Genomic DNA, 11,601 nt, shown 5'->3' on the forward strand with positions numbered 1-11,601 from the left:
TACCTGGTGCTGTAAGCTTTAACTGTTGAAAAACTTTTTAAAATGAAGTTTTTTTTTGCAACGCTTTGTTAGTTTTTATCTAAAGTAAGTTAAGAGGTTTTTTCACTCTGTGATATGTTTCAAGCCTAGGTGTTTAAAGTCCAAGATTTTCAAGCAGAGATTGCTTACGGCCATACCAGCCCAAGAACGCCCGGTCTCGTCTGATCTCGGAAGCTAAGAAGGCTTGGGCCTGGTTAGTACTTGGATGGGAGACCTCCTGGGAATACCAGGTGCTGTAAGCTTTAACTGTTGAAAAACTTTTTAAAATGAAGTTTTTTTGCATCGCTTGTTAGTTTTTTATCTAAAGTAAGTTAAGAGGTATTTTCACTCTGTGATATGTTTTCAAGCCTAGGTTGTTTAAAGTCCAAGATTTTCAAGCAGAGATTGCTTACGGCCATACCAGCCCAAGAACGCCCGGTCTCGTCTGATCTCGGAAGCTAAGAAGGTTTGGGCCTGGTTAGTACTTGGATGGGAGACCTCCTGGGAATACCAGGTGCTGTAAGCTTTAACTGTTGAAAAACTTTTTAAAATGAAGTTTTTTTTGCAACGCTTTGTTAGTTTTTATCTAAAGTAAGTCAAGAGGTTTTTTCACTTGTGATATGTTTTCAAGCCTAGGATATTTAAAGTCCAAGATTTTCAAGCAGAGATTGCTTACGGCCATACCAGCCCAAGAACGCCCGGTCTCGTCTGATCTCGGAAGCTAAGAAGGCTTGGGCCTGGTTAGTACTTGGATGGGAGACCTCCTGGAATACCATGTGCTGTAAGCTTTAACTGTTGAAAACTTTTTAAAATGAAGTTTTTTTGCATCGCTTTTTAGTTTTTTATCTAAAGTACTTAAGAGTATTTTCACTCTGTGATATGTTTTTAAGCCTAGGTTGTTTAAAGTCCAAGATTTTCAAGCAGAGATTGCTTACGGCCATACCAGCCCAAGAACGCCTGGTCTCGTCTGATCTCGGAAGCTAAGAGGTTTGGGCCTGTTTAATACTTGGATGGGAGACCTCTGGGAATACCAGGTTGCTTTAAGCTTTAACTGTTAAAAAAAACTTTTTAAAATGAAGTTTTTTTGCATCGCTTTGTTAGTTTTTATCTAAAGTAAGTTAAGAGGTATTTTCACTCTGTGATATGTTTTCAAGCCTAGGTTGTTTAAAGTCCAAGATTTTCAAGCAGAGATTGCTTACGGCCATACCAGCCCAAGAACGCCCGGTCTCGTCTGATCTCGGAAGCTAAGAAGGCTTGGGCCTGTTTAAGTACTTGGATGGGAGATTTCCTCCTGGGAATACCTGGTGCTGTAAGCTTTAACTGTTTGAAAAACTTTTTAAAATGAAGTTTTTTTGCATCGCTTTGTTAGTTTTTATCTAAAGTAAGTTAAGAGGTAATTTTCACTCTGTGATATGTTTTCAAGCCTAGGTTGTTTAAAGTCCAAGATTTTCAAGCAGAGATTGCTTACGGCCATACCAGCCCAAGAACGCCCGGCCTCGTCTGATCTCGGAAGCTAAGAAGGCTTGGGCCTGGTTAGTACTTGGATGGGAAACCTCCTGGGATTACCAGGTGCTGTAAGCTTTAACTGTTGAAAAACTTTTTAAAATGAAGTTTTTTTGCATCGCTTTGTTAGTTTTATCTAAAGTAAGTTAAGAGGTATTTTCACTCTGTGATATGTTTTTCAAGCCTAGGTTGTTTAAAGTCCAAGATTTTCAATCAGAGATTGCTTACGGCCATACCAGCCCAAGAACGCCCGGTCTCGTCTGATCTCGGAAGCTAAGAAGGCTTGGGCCTGGTTAGTACTTGGATGGGAGACCTCCTGGGAATACCAGGTGCTGTAAGCTTTAGCTGTTGAAAAAACTTTATAAAAGAAGTTTTTTTGCATCGCTTTGTTAGTTTTTATCTAAAGTAAGTTAAGAGGTTATTTTCACTCTGTGATATGTTTTTAAGCCTAGGTTGTTTAAAGTCCAAGATTTTCAATCAGAGATTGCTTACGGCCATACCAGCCCAAGAACGCCCGGCCTCGTCTGATCTCGGAAGCTAAGAAGGCTTGGGCCTGGTTAGTACTTGGATGGGAAACCTCCTCGGAATACCAGGTGCTGTAAGCTTTAGCTGTTGAAAAACTTATTAAAATGAAGTTTTTTTGCATCGCTTTGTTAGTTTTTATCTAAAGTAAGTTAAGAGGTATTTTCACTCTGTGATATGTTTTTCAAGCCTAGGTTGTTTAAAGTCCAAGATTTTCAAGCAGAAATTGCTTACTAGGCCATACCAGCCCAAGGAACTGCCCTGGTCTCGTCTGATCTCGGAAGCTAAGAAGGCTTGGGCCTGGTTAGTACTTGGATGGGAGACCTCCTGGGAATACAGGTGCTGTGAGCTTTAACTGTTGAAAAACATTTTAAAATGAAGTTTTTTTTGCATCGCTTTGTTAGTTTTTATCTAAGTAAGGTTAAGAGGTATTTTCACTCTGTGATATGTTTTTAAGCCTAGGTTGTTTAAAGTCCAAGATTTTCAATCAGAGATTGCTTACGGCCATACCAGCCCAAGAACGCCCGGCCTCGTCTGATCTCGGAAGCTAAGAAGGCTTGGGCCTGGTTAGTACTTGGATTGGAAACCTCCTCGGAATACCAGGTGCTGTAAGCTTTAGCTGTTGAAAAACTTTTTAAAATGAAGTTTTTTTGCATCGCTTTGTTAGTTTTTATCTAAAGTAAGTTATGAGGTATTTTCACTCTGTGAGATGTTTTCAAGCCTAGGTTGTTTAAAGTCCAAGATTTTCAAGCAGAGATTGCTTACGGCCATACCAGCCCAAGAACGCCCGGTCTCGTCTGATCTCGGAAGCTAAGAAGGCTTGGGCCTGGTTAGTACTTGCATGGGAGACCTCCTGGGAATACCAGGTGCTGTAAGCTTTAACTGTTGAAAAACATTTTAAAAAGAAGTTTTTTTGCATCGCTTTGTTAGTTTTATCTAAAGTAAGTTAAGAGGTATTTTCACTCTGTGATATGTTTCAAGCCTAGGTTGTTTAAAGTCCAAGATTTTCAAGCAGAGATTGCTTACGGCCATACCAGCCCAAGAACGCCCGGTCTCGTCTGATCTCGGAAGCTAAGAAGGCTTGGGCCTGGTTAGTACTTGGATGGGAGACTTCCTGGGAATACCATGGTGCTGTAAGCTTTAACTGTTGAAAAACTTTTTAAAATGAAGTTTTTTTTTGCACGCTTTGTTAGTTTTTATCTAAAGTAAGTTAAGAGGTATTTTCACTCCTGTGATATGTTTTCAAGCCTAGGTTATTTAAAGTCCAAGATTTTCAAGCAGAGATTGCTTACGGCCATACCAGCCCAAGAACGCCCGGTCTCGTCTGATCTCGGAAGCTAAGAAGGCTTGGGCCCTGGTTAGTACTTGGATGGGAGACCTCCTGGGAATACCAGGTGCTGTAAGCTTTAACTGTTGAAAAACTTTTTAAAATGAAGTTTTTTTGCATCGCTTTGTTAGTTTTTATCTAAAGTAAGTTAAGAGGTATTTTCACTCTGTGATATGTTTTCAAGCCTAGGTTGTTTAAAGTCCAAGATTTTCAAGCAGAGATTGCTTACGGCCATACCAGCCCAAGAACGCCCGGTCTCGTCTGATCTCGGAAGCTAAGAAGGCTTTGGGCCTGTTAATACTTGGATGGGAGACCTCCTGGGAATACCAGGTGCTTTAAGCTTTAACTGTTGAAAAACTTTTTAAAATGAAGTTTTTTTGCATCGCTTTGTTAGTTTTTATTCTAAAGTAAGTCAAGAGGTGTTTTCACTCTGTGATATGTTTTCAAGCCTAGGTTGTTAAAGTCCAAGATTTTCAAGCAGAGATTGCTTACGGCCATACCAGCCCAAGAACGCCCGGTCTCGTCTGATCTCGGAAGCTAAGAAGGCTTGGGCCTGGTTTAGTACTTGGATGGGAGATTTCCTGGGAATACCTGGTGCTGTAAGCTTTAACTGTTGAAAAACTTTTTAAAATGAAGTTTTTTTGCATGGCTTTGTTAGTTTTTATCTAAAGTAAGTTAAGAGGTATTTTCACTCTGTGATATGTTTTCAAGCCTAGGTTGTTTAAAGTCCAAGATTTTCAAGCAGAGATTGCTTACGGCCATACCAGCCCAAGAACGCCTGGTCTCGTCTGGTCTCGGAAGCTAAGAAGGCTTGGGCCTGGTTAGTACTTGCATGGGAGACCTCCTGGGAATTCCAGGTGCTGTAAGCTCTAACTGTTGAAAAACTTTTTAAATGAAAGTTTTTTTGCATCGCTTTGTTAGTTTTTTATCTAAAGTAAGTTAAGAGGTATTTTCACTCTTTGATATGTTTTCAAGCCTAGGTTGTTTAAAGTCCAAGATTTTCAAGCAGAGATTGCTTACGGCCATACCAGCCCAATAACGCCCGGTCTCGTCTGATCTCGGAAGCTAAGAAGGCTTGGGCCTGGTTAATACTTGGATGGGAGACCTCCTGGGAATACCAGGTGCTGTAAGCTTTAACTGTTCAAAAAAACTTTTTAAAATGAAGTTTTTTTGCATCGCTTTGTTAGTTTTTATCTAAAGTAAGTTAAGAGGTATTTTCACTCTGTGATATGTTTTTCAAGCCTAGGTTGTTTAAAGTCCAAGATTTTCAAGCTGAGATTGCTTACGGCCATACCAGCCCAAGAACGCCCGATCTCTTCTGATCTCGGAAGCTAAGAAGGCTTGGGCCTGGTTAGTACTTGGATGGGAGACCTTTTGGGAATACCAGGTGCTGTAAGCTTTAACTGTTGAAAAACTTTTTAAAATGAAGTTTTTTTGCATCGCTTTGTTAGTTTTTATCTAAAGTAAGTTAAGAGGTATTTTCACTCTGTGATATGTTTTTAAGCCTAGGTTGTTTAAAGTCCAAGATTTTCAATCAGAGATTGCTTACGGCCATACCAGCCCAAGAACGCCGGCCTCGTCTGATCTCGGAAGCTAAGAAGGCTTGGGCCTGGTTAGTACTTGGATGGGAAACCCTCCTCGGAATACCAGGTGCTGTTAAGCTTTAGCTGTTGAAAAACTTATTAAAATGAAGTTTTTTTGCATCGCTTTGTTAGTTTTTATCTAAAGTAAGTTAAGAGGTATTTTCACTCTGTGATATTTTTTCAAGCCTAGGTTGGTTTAAAGTCCAAGATTTTCAAGCAGAAATTGCTTATGGCCATACCAGCCCAAGAATGCCTGGTCTCGTCTGATCTCGGAAGCTAAGAAGGCTTGGGCCTGGTTTAGTACTTGGATGGGAAGACCTCCTGGGAATACAGGTGCTGGAGCTTTAACTGTTGAAAAAACATTTTAAAATGAAGTTTTTTTGCATCGCTTTGTTAGTTTTTATCTAAAGTAGTTAAGAGGTATTTTCACTCTCGTGATATGTTTTTAAGCCTAGGTTTGTTTAAAGTCCAAGATTTTCAATCAGAGATTGCTTACGGCCATACCAGCCCAAGAACGCCCGGCCTCGTCTGATCTCGGAAGCTAAGAAGGCTTGGGCCTGGTTAGTACTTGGATGGGAACCCTCCTCGGAATACCAGGTGCTGTAAGCTTTAGCTGTTGAAAAACTTTTTAAAATGAAGTTTTTTTGCATCGCTTTGTTAGTTTTTATCTAAAGTAAGTTATGAGGTATTTTCACTCTGTGAGATGTTTCAAGCCTAGGTTGTTTAAAGTCCAAGATTTTCAAGCAGAGATTGCTTACGGCCATACCAGCCCAAGAACGCCCGGTCTCGTCTGATCTCGGAAGCTAAGAAGGCTTGGGCCTGGTTAGTACTTGCATGGGAGACCTCCTGGGAATACCAGGTGCTGTAAGCTTTAGCTGTTGAAAAACTTTTTAAAATGAAGTTTTTTTGCATCGCTTTGTTAGTTTTTATCTAAAGTAAGTTAAGAGGTATTTTCACTCTGTGAGATGTTTTCAAGCCTAGGTTGTTTAAAGTCCAAGATTTTCAAGCAGAGATTGCTTACGGCCATACCAGCCCAAGAACGCCCGGTCTCGTCTGATCTCGGAAGCTAAGAAGGCTTGGGCCTGGTTAGTACTTGCATGGGAGACCTCCTGGGAATACCAGGTGCTGTAAGCTTTAACTGTTGAAAAACATTTTAAAAAGAAGTTTTTTTGCATCGCTTTGTTAGTTTTTATCTAAAGTAAGTTAAGAGGTATTTTCACTCTGTGATATGTTTTCAAGCCTAGGTTGTTTAAAGTCCAAGATTTTCAAGCAGAGATTGCTTACAGCCATACCAGCCCAAGAACGCCCGGTTTCGTCTGATCTAGGAAGCTAAGAAGGCTTGGGCCTGGTTAGTACTTGGATGGGAGACCTTTTGGGAATACCAGGTGCTGTAAGCTTTAACTGTTGAAAAACTTTTTAAAATGAAGTTTTTTTGCATCGCTTTTTTAGTTTTTATCTAAAGTAAGTTAAGAGGTATTTTTACTCTGTGATATGTTTTCAAGCCTAGGTTGTTTAAAGTCCAAGATTTTCAAGCAGAAATTGCTTACGGCCATACCAGCCCAAGAATGCCTGGTCTCGTCTGATCTCGGAAGCTAAGAAGGCTTGGGCCTGGTTAGTACTTGGATGGGAGACCTCCTGGGAATACCAGGTGCTGTGAGCTTTAACTGTTGAAAAACATTTTAAAATGAAGTTTTTTTTGCATCGCTTTGTTAGTTTTTATCTAAAGTAAGTTAAGAGGTATTTTCACTCTGTGATATTTTTTTAAGCCTAGGTTGTTTAAAGTCCAAGATTTTCAATCAGAGATTGCTTACGGCCATACCAGCCCAAGAACGCCCGGCTTCGTCTGATCTCGGAAGCTAAGAAGGCTTGGGCCTGGTTAGTACTTGGATGGGAGACCTCCTCGGGAATACCAGGTGCTGTAAGCTTTAACTGTTGAAAAACTTTTTAAAATGAAGTTTTTATGCATCGCTTTGTTAGTTTTTATCTAAAGTAAGTCAAGAGGTGTTTTCACTCTGTGATATGTTTTCAAGCCTAGGTTGTTTAAAGTCCAAGATTTTCAAGCAGAGATTGCTTACGGCCATACCAGCCCAAGAACGCCCGGTCTCGTCTGATCTCGGAAGCTAAGAAGGCTTGGGCCTGTTTAGTACTTGGATGGGAGATTTCCTGGGAATACCTGGTGCTGTAAGCTTTAACTGTTGAAAAACTTTTTAAAATGAAGTTTTTTTGCAACGCTTTGTTAGTTTTTATCTAAAGTAAGTCAAGAGGTTTTTTCACTTTGTGATATGTTTTCAAGCCTAGGATATTTAAAGTCCAAGATTTTCAAGCAGAGATTGCTTACGGCCATACCAGCCCAAGAACGCCCGGTCTCGTCTGATCTCGGAAGCTAAGAAGGCTTGGGCCTGGTTAGTACTTGGATGGGAGACCTCCTGGGAATACCAGGTGCTGTAAGCTTTAACTGTTGAAAAACTTTTTAAAATGAAGTTTTTTGCATCGCTTTTAGTTTTTATCTAAAGTAAGTTAAGAGGTATTTTCACTCTGTGATATGTTTTCAAGCCTAGGTTGTTTAAAGTCCAAGATTTTCAAGCAGAGATTGCTTACGGCCATACCAGCCCAAGAACGCCCGGTCTTGTCTGATCTCGGAAGCTAAGAAGGTTTGGGCCTGTTTAATACTTGGATGGGAGACCTCCTGGGAATACCAGGTGCTTTAAGCTTTAACTGTTGAAAAACTTTTAAAATGAAGTTTTTTTGCATCGCTTTGTTAGTTTTTATCTAAAGTAAGTCAAGAGGTGTTTCACTCTGTGATATGTTTTCAAGCCTAGGTTGTTTAAAGTCCAAGATTTTCAAGCAGAGATTGCTTACGGCCATACCAGCCCAAGAACGCCCGGTCTCGTCTGATCTCGGAAGCTAAGAAGGCTTGGGCCTGTTTAGTACTTGGATGGGAGATTTCCTGGGAATACCTGGTGCTGTAAGCTTTAACTGTTGAAAAACTTTTTAAAATGAAGTTTTTTTGCATGGCTTTGTTAGTTTTATCTAAAGTAAGTTAAGAGGTATTTTCACTCTGTGATATGTTTTTCAAGCCTAGGTTGTTTAAAGTCCAAGATTTTCAAGCAGAGATTGCTTACGGCCATACCAGCCCAAGAACGCCTGGTCTCGTCTGGTCTCGGAAGCTAAGAAGGCTTGGGCCTGGTTAGTACTTGCATGGGAGACCTCGTGTGAATACCAGGTGCTTTAAGCTTTAACTGTTGAAAAACTTTTTAAAATGAAGTTTTTTTGCATCGCTTTGTTAGTTTTTATCTAAAGTAAGTCAAGAGGTGTTTTCACTCTGTGATATGTTTTCAAGCCTAGGTTGTTTAAAGTCCAAGCTTTTCAAGTAGAGATTGCTTACGGCCATACCAGCCCAAGAACGCCCGGTCTCGTCTGATCTCGGAAGCTAAGAAGGCTTGGGCCTGGTTAATACTTGGATGGGAGACCTCCTGGGAATACCAGGTGCTGTAAGCTTTAACTGTTGAAAAACTTTTTAAAATGAAGTTTTTTTGCAACGCTTTGTTAGTTTTTATCTAAAGTAAGTCAAGAGGGTTTTTCATTCTGTGATATGTTTTCAAGCCTAGGTTTTTTAAAGTCCAAGATTTTCAAGCAGAGATTGCTTACGGCCATACCAGCCCAAGAACGCCCGGTCTCGTCTGATCTCGGAAGCTAAGAAGGCTTGGGCCTGGTTAGTACTTGGATGGGAGACCTCCTGGGAATACCAGGTGCTGTAAGCCTTAACTGTTGAAAAACTTTTTAAAATGAAGTTTTTTTGCATCGCTTTTAGTTTTTATCTAAAGTAAGTTAAGAGGTATTTTCACTCTGTGATATGTTTTCAAGCCTAGGTTGTTTAAAGTCCAAGATTTTCAAGCAGAGATTGCTTACGGCCATACCAGCCCAAGAATGCCCGGTCTTGTCTGATCTCGGAAGCTAAGAAGGCTTGGGCCTGTTTAATACTTGGATGGGAGACCTCCTGGGAATACCAGGTGCTTTAAGCTTTAACTGTTGAAAAACTTTTTAAAATGAAGTTTTTTTGCATCGCTTTGTTAGTTTTTATCTAAAGTAAGTCAAGAGGTGTTTTCACTCTGTGATATGTTTTCAAGCCTAGGTTGTTTAAAGTCCAAGATTTTCAAGCAGAGATTGCTTACGGCCATACCAGCCCAAGAACGCCCGGTCTCGTCTGATCTCGGAAGCTAAGAAGGCTTGGGCCTGTTTAGTACTTGGATGGGAGATTTCCTGGGAATACCTGGTGCTGTAAGCTTTAACTGTTGAAAAACTTTTTAAAATGAAGTTTTTTTGCAACGCTTTGTTAGTTTTTATCTAAAGTAAGTCAAGAGGTTTTTTCACTTTGTGATATGTTTTCAAGCCTAGGATATTTAAAGTCCAAGATTTTCAAGCAGAGATTGCTTACGGCCATACCAGCCCAAGAACGCCCGGTCTCGTCTGATCTCGGAAGCTAAGAAGGCTTGGGCCTGGTGAGTACTTGGATGGGAGACCTCCTGGGAATACCAGGTGCTGTAAGCTTTAACTGTTGAAAAACTTTTTAAAATGAAGTTTTTTTGCATCGCTTTTAGTTTTTATCTAAAGTAAGTTAAGAGGTATTTTCACTCTGTGATATGTTTTCAAGCCTAGGTTGTTTAAAGTCCAAGATTTTCAAGCAGAGATTGCTTACGGCCATACCAGCCCAAGAACGCCCGGTCTCTGTCTGATCTCGGAAGCTAAGAAGGTTTGGGCCTGTTTAATACTTGGATGGGAGACCTCCTGGGAATACCAGGTGCTTTAAGCTTTAACTGTTGAAAAACTTTTTAAAATGAAGTTTTTTTGCATGGCTTTGTTAGTTTTTATCTAAAGTAAGTTAAGAGGTATTTTCACTCTGTGATATGTTTTCAAGCCTAGGTTGTTTAAAGTCCAAGATTTTCAAGCAGAGATTGCTTACGGCCATACCAGCCCAAGAACGCCTGGTCTCGTCTGGTCTCGGAAGCTAAGAAGGCTTGGGCCTGGTTAGTACTTGCATGGGAGACCTCCTGGGAATTCCAGGTGCTGTAAGCTCTAACTGTTGAAAAACTTTTTTAAATGAAGTTTTTTTGCATCGCTTTGTTAATTTTTATCTAAAGTAAGTTAAGAGGTATTTTCACTCTGTGATATGTTTTCAAGCCTAGGTTGTTTAAAGTCCAAGATTTTCAAGCAGAGATTGCTTACGGCCATACCAGCCCAATAACGCCCGGTCTCGTCTGATCTCGGAAACTAAGAAGGCTTGGGCCTGTTTAATACTTGGATGGGAGACCTCGTGTGAATACCAGGTGCTTTAAGCTTTAACTGTTGAAAAACTTTTTAAAATGAAGTTTTTTTGCATCGCTTGTTAGTTTTTATCTAAAGTAAGTCAAGAGGTGTTTTCACTCTGTGATATGTTTTCAAGCCTAGGTTGTTTAAAGTCCAAGATTTTCAAGCAGAGCTTGCTTACGGCCATACCAACCCAAGAACACCCGGTCTCGTCTGATCTCGGAAGCTAAGAAGGCTTGGGCCTGGTTAGTACTTGGATGGGAGACCTCCTGGGAGTACCAGGTGCTGTAAGCTTTAACTGTTGAAAAACTTTTTAAAATGAAGTTTTTTTCCATCGCTTTGTTAGTTTTTATCTAAAGTAAGTTAAGATGTATTTTCACTCTGTGATATGTTTTCAAGCCTAGGTTGTTTAAAGTCCAAGATTTTCAAGTAGAGATTGCTTACGGCCATACCAGCCCAAGAACGCCCGGTCTCGTCTGATCTCGGAAGCTAAGAAGGCTTGGGCCTGTTTAGTACTTGGATGGGAGATTTCCTGGGAATACCTGGTGCTGTAAGCTTTAACTGTTGAAAAACTTTTTAAAATGAAGTTTTTTTGCATGGCTTTGTTAGTTTTTATCTAAAGTAAGTTAAGAGGTATTTTCACTCTGTGATATGTTTTTAAGCCTAGGTTGTTTAAAGTCCAAGATTTTCAAGCAGAGATTGCTTACGGCCATACCAGCCCAAGAACGCCTGGTCTCGTCTGGTCTCGGAAGCTAAGAAGGCTTGGGCCTGGTTAGTACTTGCATGGGAGACCTCCTGGGAATTCCAGGTGCTGTAAGCTCTAACTGTTGAAAAACTTTTTTAAATGAAGTTTTTTTGCATCGCTTTGTTAGTTTTTATCTAAAGTAAGTTAAGAGGTATTTTCACTCTGTGATATGTTTTCAAGCCTAGGTTGTTTAAAGTCCAAGATTTTCAAGCAGAGATTGCTTACGGCCATACCAGCCCAATAACGCCCGGTCTCGTCTGATCTCGAGGAAACTAAGAAGGCTTGGGCTTGTTTAATACTTGGATGGGAGACCTCGTGTGAATACCAGGTGCTTTAAGCTTTAACTGTTGAAAAACTTTTTAAAATGAAGTTTTTTTTGCATCGCTTTGTTAGTTTTTATCTAAAGTAAGTGTTAGGTTTATCTGTCAGTATAACATTTACTAAACAAAGAGAAGAAAGACACAAAGCATTTGAGTCCGTTTTACTTGCAAGGAGAGCGAATGGAAGTCACGCCTACAACAGGCCTCCAAAAGCTCTGGCGTCCTTCATCGCATCTCCTTCTTTTATTTGGTAGGTTCATTAGGGTTCACATAAAATCA

At 40.3% G+C, this 11,601-nt stretch overlaps 24 non-coding genes and 19 pseudogenes across 24 annotated transcripts; all 43 read left to right on the top strand.

The window, feature by feature from the left end:
- Positions 1-162: 162 nt before the first annotated feature.
- LOC114780627 (5S ribosomal RNA) lies at positions 163-281 on the top strand. Its single transcript, XR_003747276.1, has one exon. It is a non-coding gene; the product is annotated as a 5S ribosomal RNA (ribosomal RNA).
- A 144-nt stretch (positions 282-425) lies between these two features.
- LOC114780610 (5S ribosomal RNA) lies at positions 426-544 on the top strand. The gene has a single exon (XR_003747261.1). It is a non-coding gene; the product is annotated as a 5S ribosomal RNA (ribosomal RNA).
- Positions 545-688: 144 nt separating this feature from the next.
- LOC114780574 (uncharacterized) lies at positions 689-806 on the top strand (annotated as a pseudogene).
- A 141-nt stretch (positions 807-947) lies between these two features.
- Positions 948-1,065, top strand: LOC114780590 (uncharacterized; annotated as a pseudogene).
- Positions 1,066-1,211: 146 nt separating this feature from the next.
- On the top strand, positions 1,212-1,334 carry LOC114780579 (uncharacterized; annotated as a pseudogene).
- A 146-nt stretch (positions 1,335-1,480) lies between these two features.
- LOC114780644 (uncharacterized) lies at positions 1,481-1,599 on the top strand (annotated as a pseudogene).
- A 144-nt stretch (positions 1,600-1,743) lies between these two features.
- Positions 1,744-1,862, top strand: LOC114780638 (5S ribosomal RNA). Its single transcript, XR_003747287.1, has one exon. It is a non-coding gene; the product is annotated as a 5S ribosomal RNA (ribosomal RNA).
- Positions 1,863-2,007: 145 nt separating this feature from the next.
- Positions 2,008-2,126, top strand: LOC114780639 (5S ribosomal RNA). The gene has a single exon (XR_003747288.1). It is a non-coding gene; the product is annotated as a 5S ribosomal RNA (ribosomal RNA).
- A 145-nt stretch (positions 2,127-2,271) lies between these two features.
- On the top strand, positions 2,272-2,394 carry LOC114780589 (uncharacterized; annotated as a pseudogene).
- A 145-nt stretch (positions 2,395-2,539) lies between these two features.
- LOC114780577 (uncharacterized) lies at positions 2,540-2,658 on the top strand (annotated as a pseudogene).
- Positions 2,659-2,802: 144 nt separating this feature from the next.
- LOC114780601 (5S ribosomal RNA) lies at positions 2,803-2,921 on the top strand. The gene has a single exon (XR_003747253.1). It is a non-coding gene; the product is annotated as a 5S ribosomal RNA (ribosomal RNA).
- Positions 2,922-3,063: 142 nt separating this feature from the next.
- LOC114780629 (5S ribosomal RNA) lies at positions 3,064-3,183 on the top strand. Its single transcript, XR_003747278.1, has one exon. It is a non-coding gene; the product is annotated as a 5S ribosomal RNA (ribosomal RNA).
- A 146-nt stretch (positions 3,184-3,329) lies between these two features.
- LOC114780619 (5S ribosomal RNA) lies at positions 3,330-3,449 on the top strand. The gene has a single exon (XR_003747270.1). It is a non-coding gene; the product is annotated as a 5S ribosomal RNA (ribosomal RNA).
- A 144-nt stretch (positions 3,450-3,593) lies between these two features.
- On the top strand, positions 3,594-3,712 carry LOC114780588 (uncharacterized; annotated as a pseudogene).
- A 144-nt stretch (positions 3,713-3,856) lies between these two features.
- Positions 3,857-3,976, top strand: LOC114780572 (uncharacterized; annotated as a pseudogene).
- A 144-nt stretch (positions 3,977-4,120) lies between these two features.
- LOC114780630 (5S ribosomal RNA) lies at positions 4,121-4,239 on the top strand. The gene has a single exon (XR_003747279.1). It is a non-coding gene; the product is annotated as a 5S ribosomal RNA (ribosomal RNA).
- Positions 4,240-4,384: 145 nt separating this feature from the next.
- Positions 4,385-4,503, top strand: LOC114780611 (5S ribosomal RNA). The gene has a single exon (XR_003747262.1). It is a non-coding gene; the product is annotated as a 5S ribosomal RNA (ribosomal RNA).
- Positions 4,504-4,650: 147 nt separating this feature from the next.
- On the top strand, positions 4,651-4,769 carry LOC114780597 (5S ribosomal RNA). The gene has a single exon (XR_003747249.1). It is a non-coding gene; the product is annotated as a 5S ribosomal RNA (ribosomal RNA).
- Positions 4,770-4,913: 144 nt separating this feature from the next.
- LOC114780592 (uncharacterized) lies at positions 4,914-5,032 on the top strand (annotated as a pseudogene).
- A 146-nt stretch (positions 5,033-5,178) lies between these two features.
- On the top strand, positions 5,179-5,297 carry LOC114780593 (uncharacterized; annotated as a pseudogene).
- Positions 5,298-5,443: 146 nt separating this feature from the next.
- On the top strand, positions 5,444-5,562 carry LOC114780571 (uncharacterized; annotated as a pseudogene).
- A 143-nt stretch (positions 5,563-5,705) lies between these two features.
- Positions 5,706-5,824, top strand: LOC114780603 (5S ribosomal RNA). The gene has a single exon (XR_003747255.1). It is a non-coding gene; the product is annotated as a 5S ribosomal RNA (ribosomal RNA).
- A 144-nt stretch (positions 5,825-5,968) lies between these two features.
- On the top strand, positions 5,969-6,087 carry LOC114780604 (5S ribosomal RNA). Its single transcript, XR_003747256.1, has one exon. It is a non-coding gene; the product is annotated as a 5S ribosomal RNA (ribosomal RNA).
- Positions 6,088-6,231: 144 nt separating this feature from the next.
- On the top strand, positions 6,232-6,350 carry LOC114780570 (uncharacterized; annotated as a pseudogene).
- A 144-nt stretch (positions 6,351-6,494) lies between these two features.
- LOC114780623 (5S ribosomal RNA) lies at positions 6,495-6,613 on the top strand. The gene has a single exon (XR_003747274.1). It is a non-coding gene; the product is annotated as a 5S ribosomal RNA (ribosomal RNA).
- A 145-nt stretch (positions 6,614-6,758) lies between these two features.
- On the top strand, positions 6,759-6,878 carry LOC114780575 (uncharacterized; annotated as a pseudogene).
- A 144-nt stretch (positions 6,879-7,022) lies between these two features.
- LOC114780633 (5S ribosomal RNA) lies at positions 7,023-7,141 on the top strand. Its single transcript, XR_003747282.1, has one exon. It is a non-coding gene; the product is annotated as a 5S ribosomal RNA (ribosomal RNA).
- Positions 7,142-7,285: 144 nt separating this feature from the next.
- Positions 7,286-7,404, top strand: LOC114780573 (5S ribosomal RNA). The gene has a single exon (XR_003747244.1). It is a non-coding gene; the product is annotated as a 5S ribosomal RNA (ribosomal RNA).
- A 141-nt stretch (positions 7,405-7,545) lies between these two features.
- LOC114780583 (uncharacterized) lies at positions 7,546-7,664 on the top strand (annotated as a pseudogene).
- A 142-nt stretch (positions 7,665-7,806) lies between these two features.
- LOC114780634 (5S ribosomal RNA) lies at positions 7,807-7,925 on the top strand. Its single transcript, XR_003747283.1, has one exon. It is a non-coding gene; the product is annotated as a 5S ribosomal RNA (ribosomal RNA).
- Positions 7,926-8,069: 144 nt separating this feature from the next.
- LOC114780578 (uncharacterized) lies at positions 8,070-8,188 on the top strand (annotated as a pseudogene).
- Positions 8,189-8,332: 144 nt separating this feature from the next.
- On the top strand, positions 8,333-8,451 carry LOC114780612 (5S ribosomal RNA). Its single transcript, XR_003747263.1, has one exon. It is a non-coding gene; the product is annotated as a 5S ribosomal RNA (ribosomal RNA).
- A 144-nt stretch (positions 8,452-8,595) lies between these two features.
- On the top strand, positions 8,596-8,714 carry LOC114780614 (5S ribosomal RNA). Its single transcript, XR_003747265.1, has one exon. It is a non-coding gene; the product is annotated as a 5S ribosomal RNA (ribosomal RNA).
- Positions 8,715-8,856: 142 nt separating this feature from the next.
- LOC114780581 (uncharacterized) lies at positions 8,857-8,975 on the top strand (annotated as a pseudogene).
- A 144-nt stretch (positions 8,976-9,119) lies between these two features.
- LOC114780635 (5S ribosomal RNA) lies at positions 9,120-9,238 on the top strand. Its single transcript, XR_003747284.1, has one exon. It is a non-coding gene; the product is annotated as a 5S ribosomal RNA (ribosomal RNA).
- Positions 9,239-9,382: 144 nt separating this feature from the next.
- On the top strand, positions 9,383-9,501 carry LOC114780600 (5S ribosomal RNA). The gene has a single exon (XR_003747252.1). It is a non-coding gene; the product is annotated as a 5S ribosomal RNA (ribosomal RNA).
- Positions 9,502-9,643: 142 nt separating this feature from the next.
- Positions 9,644-9,763, top strand: LOC114780587 (uncharacterized; annotated as a pseudogene).
- Positions 9,764-9,907: 144 nt separating this feature from the next.
- On the top strand, positions 9,908-10,026 carry LOC114780631 (5S ribosomal RNA). The gene has a single exon (XR_003747280.1). It is a non-coding gene; the product is annotated as a 5S ribosomal RNA (ribosomal RNA).
- Positions 10,027-10,170: 144 nt separating this feature from the next.
- Positions 10,171-10,289, top strand: LOC114780582 (uncharacterized; annotated as a pseudogene).
- Positions 10,290-10,432: 143 nt separating this feature from the next.
- Positions 10,433-10,551, top strand: LOC114780615 (5S ribosomal RNA). The gene has a single exon (XR_003747266.1). It is a non-coding gene; the product is annotated as a 5S ribosomal RNA (ribosomal RNA).
- Positions 10,552-10,695: 144 nt separating this feature from the next.
- Positions 10,696-10,814, top strand: LOC114780636 (5S ribosomal RNA). The gene has a single exon (XR_003747285.1). It is a non-coding gene; the product is annotated as a 5S ribosomal RNA (ribosomal RNA).
- A 144-nt stretch (positions 10,815-10,958) lies between these two features.
- On the top strand, positions 10,959-11,077 carry LOC114780632 (5S ribosomal RNA). Its single transcript, XR_003747281.1, has one exon. It is a non-coding gene; the product is annotated as a 5S ribosomal RNA (ribosomal RNA).
- A 144-nt stretch (positions 11,078-11,221) lies between these two features.
- Positions 11,222-11,342, top strand: LOC114780591 (uncharacterized; annotated as a pseudogene).
- The last annotated feature ends 259 nt before the right edge of the window (positions 11,343-11,601 follow it).

Source organism: Denticeps clupeoides, unplaced genomic scaffold (genome assembly GCF_900700375.1).
Source record: "Denticeps clupeoides unplaced genomic scaffold, fDenClu1.1, whole genome shotgun sequence".
Taxonomy (NCBI): Eukaryota; Metazoa; Chordata; class Actinopteri; order Clupeiformes; family Denticipitidae; genus Denticeps; species Denticeps clupeoides.